At 46.6% G+C, this 12,424-nt stretch overlaps 1 protein-coding gene across 1 annotated transcript in view; it reads right to left on the bottom strand.

Moving 5' to 3' along the window:
- The window catches only part of THOC2 (THO complex subunit 2), a 165,620-nt gene that overhangs the window by 55,165 nt on the left and 98,031 nt on the right, over positions 1-12,424 (bottom strand). The window lies entirely within an intron of this gene.

A 12,424-nucleotide genomic window follows, 5' to 3' on the forward strand; every position in this document is an offset into this window, starting at 1 on the left:
AGATAATCTCATCAAGGCATTTGCCAAAAAGACGGCCGCCCGTAAGGTGGAGCTCAGTGAGAGACCTTTTGGAAGCGCCATCCGCATTCCAAGCTTTAAGCCACAGAGCGGTGGAGGGCCGCTAGGTGACCTACAGCAAAGGCAGAACAACGGGCTGACTGCATGGAAGCTGCGCACAGAAAGTCCCCAGCTTTAGCGCATTGGAGCCAGAGCAGATAGATCCTCTGGGGGATCCCGCTAAGATATCCTGATGGAGCTTTTGGCACCACTCTGACAGGGCCTTGGACACCCATGTCGAGGCGAAGATGGGAATAAGAGAGGAGCCAGCTGCTTCAGAAGTGAACTTCGCTAAAGATTCTTCTTGTCCGCGTGATCCTTGAAGGCAGCTGCATCTGCCAGAGGCAGTGTAGTCGCCTTAGAGATCCGGGAGATTGGTGGATCCACAGAGGGAGGGGAAGCCACCTTAGTCCTTATCAAATGGATAACGTTCTTGAATTGTCTTGATTCCCAGGAATCTTTTGTCTGGATGTTTCCATACAGGTTCCAGAATGTCATCAAAGTCAGCGTGAGAGCTGAACCTTTTAGGTGCTGGCTTAGTACGATGAAAGGATACTTCTGGATTGACATCTGAAGATCCTGAGTCCTTTAAGTGAAAGGTGTCTCTTATGGCAGTCACCAATGAGTTCACTGTTGCAATCGAGTCCGAGCGGTCCTCTGGATCAGATGTCGGTTCGGAAGCCTCGCCCACTAGTTCACCAGGGGAATGTGAATGAGTAGAGGCAGACCTGGAGGGGGGCGACCCAGACCTGGTACGCGGCTCTGGCATGTCAGAGTGGCGACTCCGAAAACATCCTCTGGGAGGAGTGACGTTAGTGCCCAGATGATTGGGGGGGGGGGGACCCACGAGGGGAACGCTCACATCTATCTGAAGACTCAATGGAAGAGTCAGACGAGGCACCCCTAGCACGCTTGTGAGAGCGTGAAGTACGAGGAGACGAAGAGCGGGCCCTCTCAGATGTCCTGCGCAGGGAAGACCCCTTCAAGGTGGACACCATTTCCCAGGAGGCCTCAGCCACCGAACGGGAGACTTGGGTCAAGTCAGCCATATACTGGGTAAGGGAAGAAACCCAGACTGGAGGAGCGACTGAACGCACCGGACCGAAGAGGCATCAGGGGGCACCGGATGGTCTGAGGGAGCAGTGGAGCAAGCAGGGCAAGTGGGCTCAGCAGAGCCAGACATCTTGGTATTACAGTGCTTACAGACATAGTAAGTCACTGAGCTTCCAGGTTTCTGTTTAGAGGGAGGAACAGTCCTGGGTACAGACAGAGAAAAAAAGGTTGTGTCCCCTGTCAGCTGCAGAGAGGAGAGTTCGCTCCGTGCAGCTATAGTGGAGGAACAGGCCAGCCAATAGGAAGAGAGGGGCGTGCCCGAAGCCAGGCACTAACTAACTGACCCTTTCATACTGAAATTCGCGCCCACGGCGCTGATTAGAGGCTGCTTCGGCGGCTCTGAGAGCTCCCAGCCCTGTGGCGCCCGCTCCTCATCCCGAGCGCACCTGTTGGTCGCATATGCGCTCGGGTGGAACAGCGGGCAGCCTAACGCCGGCAGAGACTGCCGGAAAAAGAGAAACTAAGCCGGCCCTAAAGCGCCCGGCTAGTACCAGCGCCGCGACAGTCAGCCGTGTATAAGGCGCTGTGAACAAAGTGAAAGTAAAGCCGTGGCTGAGAGCGCCCGATCCGTAGCAGCGCCGTGGCTGACAGAAGCATATAAGGCCCTGAGAACAGTCCCCTAACACACACACACATATATGTGAAAAGCCCCACACACAGATATAAAGTGAAGAGCCCCAATTTACTGCCCCCTTAGTGCCACTGCTCCCCCAGAATAAGAATTAAAGGGGTACTCCGGTGAAAACCTTTTTACTTTTAAATCAACTGGTGGCAGAAAGTTAAACATATTAGTAAATTACTTCTATTAAAAAATCTTACTCCTTCCAGTACTTATTAGCTGCTGAATGCTACAGTGGAAATTCCTTTCTTTTTGGAACACTGATGACATCACGAGCACAGTGCTCTCTGCTGACATCTCTGTCCATTTTAGCAACCATGCATAGCAGATGTATACTAAGGGCAGCATGTTGGCTCAGTGGTTAGCACTGCTGCCTTGCAGTGCTGGGGACTTGGGTTCAAATCCCACTAAGGACAACAATAAAGTTTTATTATTATTATAATAACGTCAGCAGAGAGAACTGTACTCGTGATGTCATCAGAGAGCATTCCAAAAAGAAAAGAATTTCCTCTGTAGTATTCAGCAGCTAATAAGTACAGGAAGGATTAAGATTTTTTAATAGAAGTAATTTACAAATATGTTTAACTTATTGCCACCAATAGATTTAAAAGAAAAAAGGTTTTCACCGGAGTACCCCTTTAAGCCCTTGTAGAAGCCAGCTCCATAAGAAGGGTGGGACAAAAACAGGGGGTCTCCAGAGGTTGCAAGTATTTACCTCAGTCAGAAGAACTTATCTAATGGAGTCTTCAGTGAAGTCTTCAGTCAGCTTATGGTCCCTGCATCACGCCTAGCTGCTATGCGCGAGGGAGGCGAGCAGAGACATAGGGGGACCCGGACCCATGGAGGTACCACCCAGGCGCTGACCGTTGGAGAGAGGGGGTTAACAGCGCATATACGCAATATCTGTGCCCCCTTACTCGCAATGGGGAAACAGGGAACCAGAGTCCCGGAGTCCCCACCTGAAAACAGAAAAGAAAAAGGAATAAAAAAACTAACACGTCCCTATACTAGGAAAATAAACAGAAGACCTGGTCTGGAGCAAACCAGACAATGTCCACCTCCTTAAGACACTAAGCTTAAACTGACTAGATCAGAGCCTGAAGGCGGGTGCATTCTGCTGGGAGGAGCTTTATTACCATAGTGTCACACCTCTTAGAGACAGCGAGATACACCCACGGTCTGTGTCCCCCAATGAAGCCGATAGAGAAAGGGTATCTATCCCTAGGTTTAAGAAGGTAAGGAATATCCAGCGCAGCAGCAGCTCAAATGCATAAGTTTATTTCCGATACAGCAACATACAGGAATTTAGACAGCAGTGACGCGTTTCGATCGTCTAGGCGATCTTAGTCATACTGATGTAGTAGTCATGATGTTGGAAAGCCTATATAGGGGAGGTGCGTTTAGTCACAGGTGTGGAGACAGTTATCACACCTGGGGAGGAGACACTCCCCTATCAGGAAAATCCATTACAGACATGTAAATAAAAGCGGGACATTCACAAATGCTTGTAACATATAACATAGTGAGACCCATTCATAATGAGACATATTCATTGTATATAAAAATTTAACAATTAAAAAACTGTAACCAGATATTTGCATAAATTGTATAAGATGGAGACAAAGAAAATTTATATGATATAGTATATTATCATATAAATATTGTAATCTTACAATATGCCAGACCATCTGAAACAAGAAACGCAGGAGAAATTCAACTGAGGGATGAAGACCAAACTAAATATTGATGTAAAAAAAACAGTGATGAAAAATAGTGCTGCAAACTTGTAAATAGTGTGCAGCACAATCTGGATATATACTAGGGATGTAAGAAAAAATCGATTCTCGCGATAATCGCGATTTTTCATTTGCCGATACAGAATCGATTCAAAATATTTTTGAATCGATTCTTTTAGGGATGTGGAATTTTTAATAAAACGCACTTTTCTTACCTGCCAACGAGCCCGCGGAGCTCCGGTACAGGTGTTCGGTCCCCGGGCTGTATTCTTCTTACTTCCTGTTAGCCCGGCACGTCACATGGAGCTTCAGCCTATCACTGGCCGCAGCGATGTCCCGCCTCCGCTGGTGATAGGCTGAAGCTCCATGTGACGTGCCGGACTAACAGGAAGTAAGAAGAATACAGCCCGGGGACCGAACACCTGTACCGGACTGTACCGGAGCTCCGCGGGCTCGTTGGCAGGTAAGATAAAGTGCGTTTTATTTTATTTTGCAGCCCGGACGGGATAACATAAAAAAAAGTGTGCACCGGAGTACTAGATCGCCGCTGTCAAAGCTGACAGCGGCGTCTATTGGGATCTATGAATGCTCCCAGGTGGGCGATATATCGCGATGTATCGTCACCTAGACGGTATCGCGATATATCGCGATATATCGAATCGCCACACTGGTATCGCGATTCGAATCGAATAATTCTTGGCGATTCACACCCCTAATATATACATCAGAAAAGATGTATCAGAGAACATGTGTATATAAATATAGGGATGTATGATGGAGCACGTCTGCGTCTCGAGCAATTCTATAGTGCAATATTACATCCTGCCTTTTATTCAGACCCATAGGATACCTACTTTACAGATGCATGATACAGGATACTTCTCTATCAAGAAATTTTTGTCTGTGGTTGCCCCCTCAATGGGGATACCACTCTCTTGATGCCCTGAAGGATCAAGCTATTATGGTTGCCATTATGTTTTGTGGCACAGTGTTGGCTAATCATAGAGAAGTCGAGAGTTAAAATGCTTGTTATCAGAAAGATGCTTCCTAATTCTATTTTTTTGGGGACAAGTCGTGCATCCTACATATTAGACATTACACTCTCGACATGATACTAGATATACTACAAAAGGTGTGTTGCAGTTTATGTATTGTTTCATTGTATGCAACTCGTTTCTTGTAGAGGAATAAAATTCTTTAGAGGCATGCATAATACTGCAACATATACACCTAAGGTGGCCACGTTTGTAAGTGCCCGTGTTGGTAAGCCATGTAAGCGGCTTATCAATATTGGTCACAAAGAGACTAGGGGAAACCATCTGGCCTATACTGGGCGCTCTTCTAAGCACGCACCTGTAATTAATTTATAGTCCGTGCTGTACTGAGTGACAAAGGTGACCGGTTGTTGGGTAGTATCTTGTTGTGCAATGTATGCCTTTTTTTTCTGTACTAGATCAGATCTATTCTTAGATCTTGCCACCTTTTTGGCATGATCTATATGCAATTTTTGATAGCCTCTTTTAAGTAAGCGTGTTCCTACAGCATTTGCTTCCTCCTCAAAGTCAACATCAAGTGAACAATTCCATCTTGCCCGTACCTTCTCCCCAACGGGCAAATTTTTGGCCACATGTGGGGATGTGGTTTACCAAAAGAGCGTGTGATGATTTTGCCTTTTGAAGGGCACCTAGACAACCTCAGATCCAGAAAAGGGACTTCTCCAGTGCTTAAAGCTACAGTAAAACGTAGATTTACCTAATTCTCATTGAGGTACTGGGAAAAGGCTTCGATGGCTACATCGGACCTCCAAATAATCAGGAGGTCATCGATGTAGCAGCCATACCATTGGATGTGAGGTGCAAAGGGATTATGGGGAGAAAAGAGTGTCCCCCTCTCCCACCAACACATATAGATGTTGGCAAGAGAGGGGCAGAACTTAGCCCCCATAGAAGCTCCGGTGGTCTGCAGGAAGAAATCGCCGTCAAACATTAAAAAAAGTATGTGTGAGTAAAAATTCCACCACCTTGATGATAAATTGCCGCAGACCACCGGAGTACCCCGAATAGGTATGCAGAAACCAAAACATGTCATATATAAAAAAAAAAAGGTAACATCGGCGGTAACCCACACCCAACCTGATCAAAAATAGAAAGAAGATGTCCTGTATCTTCAATGTAGCCTGGCATCTCCCCTATCAACGGTTGGAGCATAGAATCAACCCATGCCCATAAATGTTCATTGAGAGAGGAGATGCCAGCCCCAATTGGACGCATGGGGGGGGGGGGGAAATGTCCTTGTGGACTTGCAGAAAGAGGATAAAATTTGTCTTTAAAAAGGGTATCTATCCCTAGGTTTATTCTGCCCTATCTGAGGATACCATAAACTAGTATGAAATGATAGACCAGAAATGTAACAATGTATTATTTTCATGCCCATAATGGGCAGGACTACTACCCTGTCCACGGTATCACTGAGGATATGAAACAAATGGCTGTATAGAATAAAGTAATGCATTGTTCCAATCGATGTCTGTCACCAGGTTATGCTGCAATCACCTTGTCTCTTGAAGACAAGCCAGTGGCAGTTCAGTAGCAGCTCTTCACTACAAAATCATAAAAAATGCAGAGATGGCACCTCAGGTGCGCACACCTGGTAAACATTTAGATCAGTGCACCCCATGTAAGCCTTATTTACATAAGAACGGACAACCCCTTTAACAATAGGAGGGTGGACATATGAGGAACAGCCATTGTATTTCCAATGCCTGCTATAACAAGTGGTTTAACTGTAATACTAAGTATCTCTTCACTTTAACTGTAATACAAAAAACAAACACTATCACAGCTCTGAATCCACTATGCAAAAGATAGGAGGAATGAAAGTCAATGCTTCACTGACTATTGACGTGAATGGCTGACATGCAGCAGGAAGTGACAGCAAGAAATTTGGCTTAGAAATGTGTTAGAAATGTGTTAGTAAGGAGTCGGCAGCCTGTCAGAAGCAGCATGAATATTTAAACCTAGGGCCTGGGATTTTAATCAGTTGTCTCCAGCTGATGATGAAGCTCAACAGTCCAAAATCCCGACATGAAGCATTCTCACAAGAAGGTACGCAGCGCAGAACGGCGTATCTTCTACTGTCAAATCCAGCCTGACAGAACATTTCTTCTCCTGAATACTCAGATAACATCCAGCCAAAAATAAAGCTACATGTTGCTATAATTAATTCTTACAGACTCCGGTGAATATGGAGTATTAAGGAATAAATATAAAAAAATATGCTGCAATACTACTAATACATAAAACTACTAGGAAATGTTGGTATCAGGCTAAACTAGCTGCAGTCGTACAAAGGACCTTACAGCTTGATGCTTTACTGAGGGATTTTACAATGGCATATTATGGAGAACGAACAAATACAAGGTAAGGCATGTATAAGTGAGCAGGAAAAAGCAAGCAGGGAACCTAAGCATAATTCAATAAATGAATCACGACACGCCTAGTCAGCAACTTAAAGAGAACATAGCACCATTCTTCATCTTAATTGCTTACGTACAGTTGAATATTCATTTGACCTATTTTTGGTAATTCAGTAATTATAATCCCCAATGGTGTTTTTGATGCCAACTGTAAACAAGCAAGGTGCTGTATTTTTAATACAATAACTCCAGGCAGGCCCAGTAGAACCGCATTAAGTCTGCTCAGCTTCTTATCTAGCATCCTCTCAGTATTAACAGGTTACAACAGAAGATGGATAAAGTCAACTTCATAAAACAGTTCAATCAGTTTTTTGGGCACAGCAAATGGTGGAATATGCAAAGCTTTGGGATATATAGAAGTTCACCCTACCTTTCCTTAACCCCTTAAGGACTGAGCCCTTTTTGCAATTCTGACCACTGTCACTTCATGCATTAATAACTCTGGGATGCTTTTACAGTTTACTCTGATTCAGAGACTGTTTTTTCGTGGCATATTCTACTTTGTGTTAGTGGTAAATTTCAGTCGATAGTTTCATTTCTTGGTAAAAAAAAAAAATCCAAAATGTTGCATTTTTTTTTAACTTTGAAGCTCTCTGCTTATAAGGAAAACTGACATCCCAAATAAATTATATATTGATTCCCATATACAATATGTCTACTTTATGTTGGCATGATGAAGTTGACATGTTTTTACTTTCAGAAGACATCAGAGGGCTTCAAAGTTCAGCAGCAATTTGCCAATTTTTCACTAAATTTTCAAAATCAGAATTTTTCTGGCGCTCTTCATTGGGGGACACCGAACTGATGGGTATATGCTCTTGCCACTAGGAGGCGCTGACACTAGGAAAAAAAGTCGGCTCCTCCCTGGCAGGATATACCCGCCCACTGGAAGTGAGGAAACCAGTTTTATCTAGTGTCATAGGAGGTGCACACAGGTCTGGAGCTCTCCTTTTTTATTAGCCTCTAACCCTTGACAAACGTGATTTATCACCGAAACGTCGGGTGGGCTGGTAGTTAAGTTTTAAACAGTGGAGGGACAATAATAGTTTAGAGCACAGGTATACTCTGTGCCAAAGCAATAGAAGATTGGCACGGAGAATTATATATAACAAGCTCTACATATATAGAGAGGAGCAATCATAGCTCCCCAATACTATACCCTCCACTGATAATTTTAACAATTGTGTGAAGGGGTAACATTTTAACAAGTTAAGAATAAAGATTGTTCTTAAGGGGGGTTCTAGTGAAGGGTTCAATCCCCGCGAGGGGGTAACCCCTGAAAGGTTGTTTAATTCATATCTGTACTGATCTACACTGCCTAGCTTACATCACCCGGTTGCTGTATCTGCGGAGGGAGCCTCGGTACCCCGCTGATTTGCGTGGTGTCGACGGACCAGCTCGGGGTCTACTCCGGACCCGTACCTGTTGACCAGGTGGTCGTCTGCACGGCTCCCTACGCCGTCTGTTTCACATCTCACGGCTGAGGTATCCGCGGCTGGAGTTTGGTACCTCCTACGGTGCTGGGTGCCTGCCGGATTGGCTTGTTCTTTCCTAGGGTTCCATACCTCTACGCCACACCGTGGTCGGCATTTTTCCTCTGCCGCCTGTCACGGCTGACGGCTTGCAGCTTGAGTCCCGGTTCGTGGTATGCACGGAACTGACTCATTGTGTTCCAGGGGCCCTATGAGGTTGAAAGGCATCCCATGGCTCCTCTGCCTGCCTCCTATCTCCAGGAGCGGGGCTTCTGTCCATGGCTCCTTTACCTCCCTGCCCTCCAGCCTGTGTCTATGGAGCACAGTTACTGACTTTATGTCTCTTGTCTTCTCTCCACGCTTAGGGCGTTGCCCTCGTTCAGTTAGTCCATTATCTACTCTGTTTATGCTGCCATCGGTCCCTGACCTCAGGGCCGCCGCGAGCATAGCCTGTTTTTCCGTAACTCACCACTGAGTGCGGGTACTGGGGTACGGTCCCCACAGGTATGCGGGTTTGCCGTCAGTTGGACGTTCCTTCGGCTGCTGGGTCTCTCTCCTCTACCTGGTCAACCGTTTGGTCGGACCTCACTCTAGTACCCCAATTCATGTGGGGGGCTGACTGGAGTCATCTTGGGTGCTCTGGAATTCTATTCTTGTCAGCCAGTCAGTTTGCCATGTGGCTGTCTACTGACTTCAGTTATCTTCCATACATCTCCCACTCTGTGGGCGGTAGTTCAGGTGACCTGCTGCCAAGGTGTTGTTTTCAGTGCGTCTCCCGTGTCCCTCTATGGACTTTGTTCCATGCATCAGATTCTGAGTGGCAGGGTGTGTACCCTGTCCGACGGCAGGTATCTCTCTTCTCGCTGTGTTTTCTGTATGCGGGACTGGACCTGCCCATGGTCCCTTTACTACATAGCCGGACTGTGTCTGCATGTTTTTCTAAACCACCTGGTCGTCTTGCTCATTACGCTGTGGCTGTCGTCCGATGTCCTTTTCCAGGGACAGTTCTGCCGTGTGCGTATCTGCAGGTTCTTGGCGCCCTTTCTGCAGGTTTCCTGCGCTACATTCCTTCTTCCTTGGGATGTCTGCGGTTTTTTGTTCTTTGTGTGGCGGCCTTGGTACCCCACTGCTATCGTTGCCCTGCTCCAGTGTCCTGGCTTCTGCTCCCTCTGTCCAGAGGGGCATCAGGAGACCCCAGTCGGGGGCTCTGTCCATCCACCTCTTGTACCATGGCCTTTCCACAGGGGGTGTGGAGATCGCAGTGCTTGGCACGGGTCCTTACTGGCTTCTGCTTCCGAGATGATGCCGCCTCGTTGTTTCCCCCTTTTAGGTGGGATATCGGTGGGGCCCTTGGCTTTTCCGAGGGCCCTCCTAGATCTTCCTGTCTAGGCTGTGGGCTTGCCGGCCTTTGCGGCCTGGCTCTCTTCCACCTTTTTGGTTTTCTACTGCTGCTCACGCAGCCTGGCATCTCTCCTCTGCTGGAGGACTTTGTGCCATCTCCATGGAAGGGTTAGTTCTTCTTTCCCTTTTTTTTGTCTGTGTAAGTTATACCGCACTGACAACTAGATCTCCGGGCACAATCATTCCTGCGCCCAGGCCCTGGGAGTCCCAGTTGGGCTCTCCTTTATCCCCCCCTACGTTCCCATTCTGGCGGGATGTTTTTTCGGAGTGCTCGGGTCCGCTTGGACCACTGGATCTATGACTTTCTGGTCCTTGGCTGCTGTGGCGTGCCTTCCTTTCAGGCAGCTTTTTCGGATCACCCTTGGTGCTGGTTCCAATCTTGGGCATGTGTTCCGTTTCGACCCAGACTCCACCGCTAGCCCATCTGGCGGGGCGGTTCTTTTCTCTACTGCATGCCTTCTCTTCATGTTCCTCTATGTAGTGGTCATCCGATGTCTTTTCGCGGACATCTGCTTTTCCTTACTCCTCTGGGGTTGTTCGTTTTCCAGGTGAGCCTGACATATTGATTTCTTGTCTGGTCCCCGCAGAGGTCAGCCTTTTCCTTGGGGTCCTGCTCCCTCTTCCTGGTCGGGCGATCTTCTGGGAGCTCAATTTCTGGCTCTGGTCTGTCTCCGACCTGGGGGCTCGTCCACGGACCACGTGGACTCTGGGGTTCAGTCTTGGGACTGATCCCTTCTTTCCGGTGGTTGTATTTTTCCCACCCTAGGGAGCTGCTTTGGTACGTCCCATCAGTTCGGAGTCCCCCAATGAAGAGCGCCAGAGAAAAGGAGATTTTTGTACTCCCCTTAAAATCTCTCTCTCTCGTAGCTCTCATTGGGGGACACCACACCCACCCATTTCTTCTTCCTTTTTCAGGATTATTCTTACTGGTTCTTGAGTTGTTACTCCGGGATTCCTTTCTAGGGTCCTTCGGACGTATTTCTTGTTGGCTTCTCCTACTGCTTTGTGACAAAACTGGTTTCCTCACTTCCAGTGGGCGGGTATATCCTGCCAGGGAGGAGCAGACTTTTTTTTCCTACTGTCAGCGCCTCCTAGTGGCAAGAGCATATACCCATCAGTTCGGCGTCCCCCAATGAAAAGCTACGAGAAAGATGTTACGGTGAGTACAAAAATCTCCTTTTTTCAGGAACCAGTTCAGTTTTGAAGTGGATTTGAGGGTCTTTCATGTTAGACATACCCCATTAATTACCCCATTATAAAAACACCACCCCTCAAAGTATTCAAAATGACATTCAGAAAGTTTGTTAACCCTTTAGGTGTTTTACAGGAATAGCAGCAAAGTGAAGGAGAAAATTCAAAATCTTCATTTTTTACACTCACATGTTCTTGTAGACCCAGTTTTTGAATTTTTACAAGGGGTAAAAGGAGAGAAATCACCCAAAATTTGTAACCCAACTTCTCTCGAGTAAGGAAATACCTCATACGTGGATGTTAAAAAGTCACTCAGCTCCCCAGCGTCTGGAACATCGAGTTCCTGAACGCTGTGTGCGGGCTTCCGTGTTCACGCCTGCCCCCTCGTGACCTCACGGCCTGCCCTCTCAATGCAAGTCTATGGGAAGGGGCGTGACGTCACGAGGGGGCGGGCGTAAACACAGAAGCCCACACACAGCGTCCAGGAACTCACTATTCCGGACGCTGAGGAGAGGAGTAACCCTGTTAGTGGTCTGTGGGTGCACTGGAGGGACAGAAGGGAAGGAGCGACAATGGTATTTTGGAGAGTCAGTTTTTCTGAAATGGTTTTTGGCATGCCACATGAAGAAAGCCCCTATGGTGCCAGAACAGCAAAAATAAAACCCATCATGGCATACTATTTTGGAAACTACACCCCTCAAGGAATGTAACAAGGGGTACAGTGAGCCTTAACACCCCACAGATGTTTGACAACTTTGTTATCTGTGTAAATGAAAAATAAAAATTCCACTAAAATGTGGTTTATTTTCCCCCAAAATGTTACATTTTTACAAGGGGTAATAGGAGAAAATGCCCCCCCCCACCCCCAAATTTGTAACCCCATCTCTTCTTAGTACAAGATGTGCATTTACAAACCCCCCCCCCCCCCCACATGTGACCCCATTTTGGAAACTACACCCCTCACAGAATGTAATAAGGGGTACAGTGAGCATTTACTGGCATTTGATAGATCTTTAGAACAATGGGCTGTGCAAATGAAATATTACATTTTTCATTTTCACGGACCACTGTTCCAAAAATCCCTTGTTCCAAAAGACTCCTGTGGGGCGTAAATGCTCACTGCACCCCTTATTACATTATGTGAGAGTTGTAGTTTCCAAAATGGGGTCACATGTGGGTATTTTTTTTTTGCCTTTCTGTCAGAGCCACTGTAACGATCAGCCACCCCTGTGCAAATCACCTCAAATGTACATGGTGCTCTCACTCCTGAACCTTGTTGTACGACCGCAGAGCATTTTACATCCACATGGGGTATTTCCGTAATCAGGAGAAATTGCATTACAAATTATAATTTTTTTTC

The sequence above is a fragment of the Hyla sarda genome, chromosome 9 (genome assembly GCF_029499605.1).
Source record: "Hyla sarda isolate aHylSar1 chromosome 9, aHylSar1.hap1, whole genome shotgun sequence".
In the NCBI taxonomy this organism is placed as follows: Eukaryota; Metazoa; Chordata; class Amphibia; order Anura; family Hylidae; genus Hyla; species Hyla sarda.